Genomic DNA, 13,095 nt, shown 5'->3' with positions numbered 1-13,095 from the left:
AGTGTTACATCTTTTCACAGGTTCCCATTTATTCTGCTGGTCTGCTGCTGACACCATACCATAGCTATACAGCAAAGGGTCACTAAGATTCCATTTCATCGTTTCAGATTTTATTCCTAACACTTTACTGGAAAGGTTGCTGATAAATGTACCACTGGGGGAGGGGTTACCTAAACTGTTAGAATAGTTTTGCTTTTCCATGTCTTTGTCCTCCAAACGTTTATGTCTACCTTTCTTTTTTCGCCTGTCTATAGTATTATATTCTTCTGGATAACTGGAATACAGCAAATTCTTTGATTTTCCATTGAGAAACTGCTCACACCTTAATATTTTTTGGTTTTTCCCATCTGCAAGCTCTCTGCATTTATGATTATTTTCTTTTGTAGGATTCTTCTTCAGGATTTCTTCTTGCCTGTTTTCCTGACTTTCTTTCACAGAAAAGCTGTTGAACTGTTTCCCTAACTTCATGTTTTTATTTTCCCAGTCTTCTTCTCCAACACCAGAATCCACTGGTATGATTCTAACCTTTCCTTGTAAGGTGCTCCAGCTTGTGAAGGCAAGGCATGCGTAAGTAGACAACAGAAGGTTTTGAAAGCAATGTTAAGAAATGAATTAAAAAAAGAGAATCATATTGAAAACATTTCAACTTAATGGAATATTGAGTAAAATGACAAACAGAAATTAAACAATGATCAAAAACTCAAGAGAATTTAAATATATATATACATTTTTTTTACTCATGTTCATAATACAGTTTGACTTGCTTTCTTTCTTTAAAAAGATTTTGTAATTAGCTTTACCCTATCTGGAAACACAACATCTATATAAACATTAAAAGCATGCAAACAGTTGAGCCAACATTATCTTCATACCATCATAGCACACCATTACACAGCAACATCAAGGCCAAGAAGAACAGAACCCACCTATCGGACAGATCTAGAGACTGCCTACTTTCGAGGGAGTATTGGCGGCTGGTTAGCTGACTAGACTCAGATGCAGACTCTAGATCACTACGGCCATTTGCAGCAGAATCTATGCTATCATATCGTCTGGTAACAAAAATGAATGACAGTAGAAAATAGGAGGGTAAATTATTACTTACTGTGTAGCACTGCATTTCAGACCTCAAATAGGTTAGTCTATATAAAATGCATTTAAGTTAAACAAAAAACCCACTGGTATTGCTTCTGAAATGCATTAATTGAATGCTGCCTCAAGATCGCAAAGATCTGGCAACATGTCAGATCTTGAATGATTTCTTCTTTTGAACCTAACACTTCAATGCATATAGATACATATATAATACTTTGTTAACAATGAATATCATTAAAAATTCAACAAAAAGGAAGCACAATACCAATCAGTAAAAGCATCCAAAACTGTTCTACTTTAAAATTGAATGAAGTGATTCCCCATTAAATATATCAAAGTTACCTTACTTTTCCCTCTTAAAAAACTTACATGTCAAGTAATAACACAAAATCATCAATTATATCATAACTTCAGTCAATATAACTGAATTTTCTCAATATCCAATCCAATTCTGAATTTTACATCATCCAGATAACTAAAAATAGTACAAATTTAACAAAAGGAAACTGAAAATAAAATAGATAAACAATATACACTTACGTGATTTATATTTATTTGCCCCCGAAGCTAAACAGTTTCCCCCCAATGATTGCAATGTAGCATCCCCAGTCTAAAAAAAAGATAATTTGCCCTACTGTTTCAAGTATTCTTATACGAGACTAAATGTGGTTATATTTTAAAAATCCTCAGTCATTTTCATGTGCATACAGGAGAAGTTGATGGAATATGTGTGCACATGTTTGATAATTAAAATATTGAAGAAAAAGTGCTATTTCTAGGGGTGCTGGCAACAAAGGGGAGAAAAAACTTTTATTTTTAAACTCACCACAATGGATTCCCAATTCCTTTTTAGAAAATTCAAATCTTGGATAACTCAAAGTTTTAGGGTGGTCAAGAAGGTGCATGATGTGTTGGCTTTTGTTAGTCGGGGTATTGAGTTCAAGAACCATGAGGTAATGTTGTACCTCCATAACACCATGGTTAGATCAAACTTGGAATATTTCCATCAGTTCTGGTCACCTCATTATAGGAAGGACGTAGGAAGGACGTTGAATCTTTATAGAGGGTGCAGAGTGAATTTACCAAGATGCTGCCTGGATTAGAGAGCTTGGTTTACGTGGATAGGGTGAGTGAGCTAGGGCCTTTCTCTTTGGAGTGAAGAAAAATAAGAGGGGTCTTGATAGATGTGTACAAGATGATCAAAGGTATAGATTGACTGGGCAGCCAGAGACTTTTTCCCAGGGCAGAAGCGGCCAAAACGAGGTAGCATAATTGTAAGGAGATTGGTGGAAAGTATCAGGGGGATGTCAGATGTAAGTTGATTTTAGAGTAGGTTAAAAGGTCATCACAACATTGTGGTCTGAAGGGCCTGAACTGTGCTGTGGTGTTCTACTGGTATGTTCTATGCTCAAAACTCAATGAGTGAAAGCAGTCCTTTAAGAAGTACCAAGATAGGCCAAGTAATCTCACTGTACACAGCAGAAGCGATACGACAATTGCTGCAACTATACATGGATTAGGATTAGAAAGTCAAGAATGATTCTGCTCTTCATTGCTTATCTTATAACTATAGGTATGGGTAGTAACAAGATGACAGGAGTGTGTTTTTGGGTGGAGGAGAGATCACATAAAATGATACCCATCTCCAGAAAGGGCACCTTGATAAAAATACTCCACAACAAAATAGCAAAAATATTATGTAATATTTATGTAAAATATTTGTAATTTCTCAAACATTAAAACAAGATCTTGAAAATCGTAAAAAAAGATCCTAATGAGCTTTGTCAAAAGCAAAACAAAAAGGATTAAGAAGTCAAAGAAAGATTTATCGCATGGGGCTGACTAAATGTTTTGCCAGGCATTTGAGATACAAGCAAGCTTCCAAAAAGAAGTTAAGACACAAAAGATTCCACAAAAAATTCCAGCTAAAGGTACAATGGTGTGATAAAGATGTAAAGCTATGAGGCCAAAGTTTTGAGAGCAGGACAATATCATCTTAGAAAAGATTACATGCCTAAATATATTAGCATAAGGATTGAGATTTAACTTGAAACTTTAATGGACTAGACTGGAATGAAGGATGTGATAAGCAAGGTTATTAAGGTAACAGTATGGAGACGTTATGATGAAGATAAATGGATATTAGCTGCTCAACTTAAAGATAAACTGAACATACAATATGCAGAGATTAGTCTTGAGGAGGTCTTGTACGATAGCTTTCTAAAGTAATTCTATTATCAGAAGAGAAGCAAACGTGAGACATATTATCTCAGTTGATAAAGGTGAAATTAAACTGAGACAGAAAACAAAAGCAGCATCAATAGTGGAGGAAGAGGTTCTTAAGTTAGATTTAAGATATAAAGGTCCCAGTGCTGGAATTAACAATTGCTTATAATATAGGTTAGGCCATTGTGTTTGGGCCGAGAAGAATGGATTTTATTCATCAAATACTCTGCCTTGGCCACTGCTGGTGAGTCTCCTTTCTGGTGCCACAGTCCTTTCAGTGAAGCATTTCCACAAAGCTGTTGTGAAAGAGTTCCAGTGTTAAAGACCAAATAGTGATATATATCTAAGTATGGATCATGAGCTGAAGGATAACCAATACAAGATGGTATTTCCATGCATCAACTGCCTTTGTCTTTCTGAGTGAGTGCCTGCAATCCACTTCAGTTTACAAGTCACCTCAGCCATGGTATTCTACTGGTGAAGGGAACGAACATTTAAAGTGAATGATATTATAAAACAGCTATGTTCTATGTCGAGGATTTGGATGAGAATGTACAAGGCATGGCTGGTAAATTTACAGATGACAGTAGAACAGGTAGTGTTGTAGATAGGGAAAACAGTTATCAGAATTTACAGAGGGATCTTGATCAGATGGGTAAGTGGGCAAGGAATGGCAAATGGAGCTTAATTCTGATAAGTGCAAGGTGTTGCACTTTGGGAATACAAAAGTGTCTTTAATCTAGGGATACAGCACGTATAGTCACTTCCAGCCCAACAAGTCTGTGATGCCAAACACACTCAAATGACCAATTAACCTACTGACACATATATCTTTGGAATGTGGGAGAAAAATGGAGCACCTGGAGGAAACCCACGCGGCCATGGGAAGAACGTACAGGCTCCTAACACTAACTGCTATACTACCGTGCCTCCTCGCACTTTCCGTCTTTATTTCAAATTACTAGCTTAGGTAGAGATTTCATTTTCAAGGAATAAATCTAGTTGCTATTAACCTTATCAATCTTCTGATGCATCTATCCATACAACATTAGTAGAAGTTGTAATGGAATATTACTTGTGGAGAGAAAGTCCTTCTTCACACCTAGTATCGCACTGCCATTGTGATACAATGCTGTCTGATAGCTCCAGACTGAATGTCCATGAGGCCCTGCAGACAGTCAGCAGCAGGAGGAATTTGACATCATTTGTATCCTCTTGGGCTGGCCTACCTCTCATACTGCTATTCCAATCAGTTCAGGGGATCAACCACGATTTAATGAGTATAAGGGCTTGTTGGAAGCAAAATTAATGCATGTCTTAAAGTGAGGTGCTATCCTGGCAAAGGTGCAGTATACAGTGCCTATACAAAGTATTCACCCCCTTGGAAATGCTATGTTTTATTCTGTTACAACATTGAATCACAGTGGATTTACAAACCTCATTTCCAGAAAAGTTGGGATATTTTCCAAAATGCAATAAAAACAAAAATCCATGCTATGTCAATTCACGTGAACCCTTATTTAACTGAAAAAAGTACAAAGAAAAGATTTTCAGTAGTTTTACTGAACAACTTAATTGTATTTTGTAAATATACACAAATTTAGAATTTGATGGCTGCAACACACTCGACAAAAGTTCGAAAAGAGTTAAAATAAGATTGAAAAGTGCACAGAAAAGTCTTGCTACTGTGACAACTATAGCCACCTGGGCTCGGGAGTACTTCGGAAAACCATTGTCACTCAACATAGTCTGTCGCTGCATCCAGAAATGCAACTTGAAACTGTATTACGCAAGGAGGAAACCATACATCAACTCTATGCAGAAACGCCAGCGAGTTCTCTGGGCCTGAGCTCATCTCAGATGGACCGAAAGACTGTGGAACCGTGTGCTGTGGTCAGATGAGTCCACATTTCAGCCAGTTATCGGAAAAAACGTGTGTCGAGTTCTCCGTGCCAAGGATGAGAACGACCATCCAGATTGTTATCAGCGAAAGGTGCAAAAGCCAGCATCTGTGATGGTATGGGGGTGCATCAGTGCCCACAGCATGGGTGAGTTGCATGTATGTGAAGGTACCATTGACTCTGAGGCATATATTAGGATTTTAGAGAGACATATGTTGCCATCAAGGCGACATCTCTTCCCAGGACGTCCATGCTTATTTCAGCAGGACAATGCCAGACCACATTCTGCATGAGCTACAACAGCGTGGCTTTGTAGACACAGAGTGCGTGTGCTTGACTGGCCTGCTGCCAGTCCAGATCTATCTCCTATTGAAAATGTATGGCACATCATGAAGAGGAGAATCAGACAACAGAGACCATGGACTGTTGAGCAGCTGAAGTCTTATATCAAGCAAGAATGGACAAAATTTCCAATTGCAAATCTACTACAATTAGTATCCTCAGTTCCAAAACGATTAAAAAGTGTTGTTAAAAAGAAAGGTGATGTAACACAATGGTAAACATGCCTCTGTCCCAACTTTTGTTGAGTGTGTTGCAGCCATCAAATTCTAAATTTGTGTATGTTTACAAAATACAATTAAGTTGGTCAGTAAAACTATTGAAGATCTTTTCTTTGTACTTTTGTCAGTTAAATAAAGCTTCACATGAATTAACATATCACAGATTTTTGTTTTTATTGCATTTTGGAAAATATCCCAACTTTTCTGGAAATGGGGTTTGTAATTTGGCTTTTTTTGACACTGATCAACAGAAAAAGACTCTTTCGTGTCAAAGTGAAAACAGTTCTCTACATAGTGACCTAAATTAATTACAAATAAAAAACACAAAATAATTGATTGCGTTAAGTATTCACCCCCTTTAATATGACACGCCAAATCATCACCAGTGCAGCCAATTGGTTTTAGAAGTCACATAATTAGTTAAATGGAGATCACCTGTGTGCAGACAAGGTGTTTCAATTGATTGTAATAAAAATACACAGAAACACAGAAAATAGGTGCAGGAGTAGGCCATTCGGCCCTTCGATCCTCCACCGCCATTCAGTATGATCATGGCTGATCATCCAACTCAGAACCCTGTACCTGCCTTCTCTCCATACCCCCTGATCCCTTTAGCCACAAGGGCCATATCTAACTCCCTCTTAAATATAGCCAATGAACTGGCCTCAACTGTTTCCTGTGGCAGAGAATTCCACGGATTCACCACTCTCTGCATGAGGAAGTTTTTCCTCATCTCGGTCCTAAAAGGCTTCCCCTTTATCCTTAAACTGTGACTCCTTGTTCTGGACTTCCCCAACATCGGGGACAATCTTCCTGCATCTAGCCTGTCCAATCCCTTTAGAATTTTATACATTTCAATAACAGCCCCCTCAATCTTCTAAATTCCAGCGAGTATAAGCCTAGTCGATCCAGTCTTTCATCATATGAAAGTCCTGCCATCCCAGGAATCAATCTGGTGAACCTTCTTTGTACTCCCTCTATGGCAAGAATGTCTTTCCTCAGATTAGGGGACCAAAACTGCACACAATATTCCAGGTGTGGTCTTACCTAGGCCTTGTACAACTGCAGTAGAACCGCCCTGCTCCTGTACTTGAATCCTCTTGCTATGAATGCCAGCATACCATTCGCCTTTTTCACCGCCTGCTGTACCTGCATGCCCACTTTCAATGACTGGTGTACAATGACACCCAAATCTCGTTGCACCTCCCCTTTTCCTAATCGGCCACTATTCAGATAATATCTGTTTTCCTGTTCTTGCCACCAAAGTGGATAACCTCACATTTATCCACATTAAATTGCATCTGCCATGAATTTGCCCACTCACCCAACCTATCCAAGTCACCCTGCATCCTCTTAGCATCCTCCTCACAGCTAACACTGCCGCCCAGCTTCGTGTCATCCGCAAGCTTGGAGATGCTGCATTTAATTCCCTCGTCTAAATCATTAATATATATTGTAAACAACTGGGGTCCCAGCACTGAGCCCTGCAGTACCCCACTAGTCACTGCCTGCCATTCTGAAAAGGTCCCGTTTATTCCCACTCTTTGCTTCCTGTCTGCCAACCAATTCTCCATCCACATCAATACCATACCCCCAATACAGTGTGCTTTAAGTCTGCACATTAATCTCCTGTGTGGGGCCTTGTCAAAAGCCTCTTGAAAATCCAAATATACCACATCCACTGGTTCTCCCCTATCCACTCTACTAGTTCCATCCTCAAAAAATTCTTTAAGATTCGTCAGACATGATTTTCCTTTCACAAATCCATGCTGACTTTTTCCGATGATTTCACCGCTTTCCAAATATGCTGTTATCACATCTTTGATAACTGACTCTAGCATTTTCCCCACCACCGATGTCAGGTTAACCAGTCTATAATTCCCCAGTTTCTCTCTCCTTCCTTTTTTAAAAAGCAGGGTTACATTAGCCACCCTCTAATCCTCAGGAACTAATCCAGAATCTAAAGGGTTTTGAAAAATTATCACCAATGCATCCACTATTTCTTGGGCTACTTCCTTAAGCACTCTGGGATACAGACCATCTGGCCCTGGGGATTTATCTGCCTTCAATCCCTTCAATTTACCTAACACCACTTCCCTACTAACATGCATTTCCCTCAGTTCCTCCATCTCACTAGACCCTCGGTCCCCTACTATTTCCGGAAGATTATTTATGTCCTCCTTAGTGAAGACAGAACCAAAGTAGTTATTCAATTGGCCTGCCATGTCCTTGTTCCCCATGATCAATTCGCCTGTTTCTGACTGTAAGGGACCTACATTTGTCTTAACTAATCTTTTTCTTTTCATATATCTATAAAAGCTTTTACAGTCAGTTTTTATGTTCCCTGCCAGCTTTCTCTCATAATCTTTTTTCCCTTTCCTAATTAAGCCCTTTGTCCTCCTCTGCTGGACTCTGAATTTCTCCCAGTCCTCAGGTGCGCCGCTTTTTCTGGCTAATTTGTATGTTTCTTCTTTGGAATTGATACTATCCCTAATTTCCCTTGTTAGCCATGGGTGAACTACCTTCCCTGGTTTATTCTTTTGCCAAACTGGGATGAACAATTGTTGTAGTTCATCCATGCGATCTTTAAATGCTTTAAGTATCATTTGCCAGTCTATCTTAGCTAATTCACGTCTCATACCTTCAAAGTTACCCTTCTTTAAGTCCAGAACCTTTGTTTCTGAATTAACTATGTCACTCTCCATCTTAATGAAGAATTCCACCACATTATGGTCACTCTTACCCAAGGGGCCTCACACAACAAGATTGCTAACTAACCCATGGCCTGCTCTCTAGTTGGTTCCTCAACATGTTGGTTCAGAAAACCATGCCACATACATTCCAAGAAATCCTCTTCCTCAGCACCCTTACCAATTTGGTTCACCCAATCTATATGTAGATTGAAGTCACCCATTATAACTGCTGTTCCTTTATTGCACGCATTTCTATTTTCCTGTTTAATGCCATCCCCAACCTCACTACTCCTGTTAGGTGGCCTGTACACAACTCCCACCAGCGTCGTCTGCCTCTTAGTGTTATGCAGCTCTACCCATATCGATTCCACATCCTCCAGGCTAATGTCCTTCCCTTCCATTGCGTTAATCTCCTCTCTAACCAGCAATGCGACCCCACCTCCTTTTCTTTCATGTCTGTCCCTCCTAAATATTGAATATCCCTGAATGTTGAGCTCCCATCCTTGGTCACCCTAGAGCCATGTCTCTGTGATCCCAACTATATCATATTCATTAATAACTATCTGCACATTCAATTCATCCACCTTGTTACAAATGCTCCTTGCATTGACACACAAAGCCTTCAGGCTTGTTTTTACAACACTCTTAGCCCTTATACAATTATGTTGAAAAGTGGCCCTTTTTGATTTTTGCCCTGGATTATGCCTGCATCTGAAAGGTCCAACTGCTAGTGAATCAGTATCCTGGCAAAAACTACACCATGAAAACAAAAAAAGAACACTCCAAGCAACTCCACGAACAGGTTATTGAAAAGCACAAATCAGAAGATGGATACAAGAAAATTTCCAAGTCACTGAATATCCCTTGGAGTACAGTTAAATCAATCATCAAGAAATGGAAAGAATATGGCACAGTTGTAAATCTGCCTAGAGCTTGCCATCCTCAAAAACTGAGTGACCATACAAGAAGGGGACTAGTGAGGGAGGCCACCAAGAGACCTATGACAGCTCTGGAGGAGTTACAAGCTTCAGTGGCTGAGATGGGAGAGACTGTTCATACAACATCTGTTGCCTGGGTGCTTCACCAGTCACAGCTTTATGGGAGAGTGGAAAAGAGAAAGCAACTGTTGAAAAAAACTCACATGAAATCTCAGCTAGCGTTTGCCAGAAGGCATGTGAGAGACACTGAAATCAGCTGGAAGAAGGTTCTATGGTCTGGTCAAACCAAAATTGAGATTTTTGGCCATCAGACTAAACGCTATGTTTAGCGTAAGCACATCATCCCTACTGAGAAGCATGGTGGTGGCTGCATTGTGCAGCAAGCTCTGGAAGGCTGTGAAGGTAGAGGGGAAAATGAATGCAGCAAAATACAGGGAAATCCAGGAGGAAAACCTGATACAGTCTTCAAGAGAACTACAACTTGGGAGAAGATTTGTTTTCCAGCAAGACAATAACCCCAAGCATAAAACCAAAGCTGCACTAGAATGGCTTAAAAGCAAGAAAGCTAATGTATTGGAGTGGCTAAATCACAGTCCAGACCTCAATCCAATTGAGAATTTGGGGCTGGACTTGAAAATGGCTGTTCACTCACAATCCCCACGCAATCTGACAAAGCTTAAGCTGTTTTGTAAAGAAGAATGGGGAAAAATTGCAGTGTCCAAATGTGCAAAGCTGATAGAGACCTGTCCACACAAACTCAAGGCTGTAATTGCTGCCAAAGGCGCATTCACTAAATACTCACTTGAAGGGGGTGAGTAATTCTGCAATCAATTATTTTATATTTCATAATTGTAATAAAATTTAGACCAATTTGTAAAGATCTGTTTTCACTTTGACACAAAGGAGTCTTTTATGTTGTTCAGTGTCAAAAAAAAGCCAAAATTAATCCACTGTGAAACAAGTAAAACAATCCTGTAAAACAGTAAAACATGAAAACTTCCAATGGGTGTGAATACTTTTTATAGGCACTCTATGTATATATACATGTCAAACTGGTGAAAAGAGCCTGAAAATAACAATGCTAAACCATTCCATAGGCAACAGATCAGATCTAAGCTGTGCTCCAGAATTAAAGATTAGCTTAATTTGTCACATGTACAATGAGACATACAGTGAAGTACATCATTTGTGTCAAATCAAATCAGCAAGAGCTGTGCTGCCCACAATTCACTTTCTGTGGGAGGAAATCAGAGCACCTCAAGGAAGCCCACCCATTCTTGGGGAGATCATACAAGCTCCTTACAAACAGCTGCAGGAATTGAATCCCGATCTCACAGCTGGTGCTGTAAAGCATTGAGATAACCACTATACCACCATGGCTGCCCTAGAGCTAGTATTTTCACTGGCTAACCTTTCCATTCTGGCGACAATCAAACCTATCTGATAAAATTACCCAGTTCTGGCATGCAGGTTAAATCTATTGTGGCTAATTACTTCTCTATCAGTCTGCTCTCATTTATCAGCAAAGGCTGTCATCTGCAGTACTACGTAGCAATGCTGACTCAGCAGTAATCTGCTCACTAATGCATACTTGGTTCGAGCAGGACTACTTGGCTCCAGACCTTTCTCATGGTCTTGGGCCAAACATGGATCAAAGGGCTGAATTCCAGAGGAATAGATGGAGTGATGGCTCTGGTCAACAAGGCAGCATGTGAACAAGTGTGTCATTAAGGAGCTATAGTAAAACTACAGTCAATGGAAACAGTCCAGTGATTGGAATCACACTTAGTGAAAAGGAAGAGATTATCTTTATTGAAAGCTGTGTGGGCTTTTTGGTCTGGAAGGGCCTGTCACTGTGCCGTATCTCTAAATTTAAAAAATCATGAAATATTCAGGAGGTCAGGCAGCATTTGTGGGGAGAGAAGCAGAGCTAATGCTTCAGTTCAATAATCATTGGTGAAGATTTACACCAGGTGGTGATTCAATATTTACCTACTGCAGATCTTTCATCACTTGGCCAACTGAATTAGCATCAGTACCAGTCAGCCACTTTTGTTTAGGGATACTGAAGGCACCATCCAGAGTTCCAGAATACAGTTGCTGACCCTGCTAATTTCAGTGTTTTTCCCCAACAAGTGTTCAACATGGTGCAGCACTGATTCATCAGCTGATGAAGAATGGAAGGTGGTATAAAGCAGAAGGCTTCCTTAGCTATATTTAACCTAATGCCATAAAGGATCATGGTTACGAAATCAATGCTGAAGATGTCCATGCTCCTTGGGACAGCACATACCGTGACGGTGGAGTCTGCCATGTTGTATGATGATGACTATGACAGGCTGTTATACAATTAACTTGTGGGATAGCTCTCCTACTCCCCGAAAATATGCCAAGTGAACCTTGCAGATCTAACAGGGCCAGGAGAAAAATTTCTCCTTTGGAACTTCGCGAATTTCATGAGTTCCATAGTCATAATAAAATGAGATTTATTTTTAATTCCAGATTAATTAAATTTGAATTCAATTATTGTCACGGTGGACTCTGAGCCCAAATCTCGTAATTTAATCACTGGAATACTTGTCGAGGCCCTAACAATTTTTGTTAGGATTAGCATAAGAACACTATACTGATACTAAAATGTCAAATTGGGGCCTGCATATGAGATGTGTACAGATCTGATAGAATCAGTTTAATAGCACTGACGTATGTCATGAAATTTGTTGTTTTGCAGTAGTAGTAGCACATTGAAATAGAAAAAAAATACATAAGTTACAATAAGAAATACAGAAAATGAAAACATTAAATTATGCTTGGAGCAATATTTTATAACTGCTTGGGGGACATGATGAATAGTAAAAGTGGAAAACTACTGAAAGAATAATGATTAGAAAGAGAGCCAATAATGGGAAATGGTTGGTGAAAATTGTTGTATAGATGGTCACTTTGGATGAAAGGAGCTTGATAGAGCCACGGAAACTAAATTAGAACACTGGTTTTATGGGTAGAGCCTCAGAGGTCCGGCTTGGAAAACAAGTAAAAGAAAGGAACAGTATTAAAAGATTGAGATAGTCCATTCAAAGTTGTTTACACTTGACCAAATGAGTTAGAGGAAATGGATTTTACGGAAACAATGAGAGAACAGAGATTTCCCACAGAAAGTGGGGCAGCATTGTGGGGCAGCCTGTACTGCCACAGCTTCACAGCTCCAAAGACCTGGGTTCAATCCTAGCCTCTGATGTATGTGTGGAGTTTTTACATTCTTCCTGTGAATGCATCAGTTTTCTCCAGGAGCTCCATTTTCCTCCCACATTCCAGAAGCATGAGGATTGACTACTATAAATTGTCCTTTGTGTGTTGATGAAAGGTAGAATCTCGGTGGGAGTGAATTGATGAAAATGTGGGAATAAAATAGGTTAGGGTAGAATTATAATAAATGGGTGCTTCCCAGTTAATGTGGACTTGGTGGGCGAAGGACCTGTTTCCATGCTCTAGCACTTCGACTGTATGGAATTTGTGGACCATCCACGACCCAGGATAATCCTGAAAGGGATTACTTGTGCCAGGAATTTGAAGATCAGTGTATGTCTAAGCTGACTTGCATTATAAAGTCTGTGGAGGGGGTGAGGGAATAGTTGAGTAAATAAAATTTTCCATTGCTACAAAATCAAGATTGAGGAATTAG

The 13,095-nt window shown here is 39.5% G+C and overlaps 1 protein-coding gene across 5 annotated transcripts in view; it reads right to left on the bottom strand.

The window, feature by feature from the left end:
- LOC134343935 (protein unc-13 homolog B-like) overlaps positions 1-13,095 on the bottom strand; it is a 519,229-nt gene that overhangs the window by 247,905 nt on the left and 258,229 nt on the right. The gene's annotated exons all lie outside the window — the stretch shown is intronic.

This window comes from Mobula hypostoma, chromosome 3, assembly GCF_963921235.1.
Source record: "Mobula hypostoma chromosome 3, sMobHyp1.1, whole genome shotgun sequence".
Classification (NCBI taxonomy): Eukaryota; Metazoa; Chordata; class Chondrichthyes; order Myliobatiformes; family Myliobatidae; genus Mobula; species Mobula hypostoma.
Note: the sequence above shows the minus strand (reverse complement) of the source record. Positions and strands in the feature narration are given on the sequence as shown.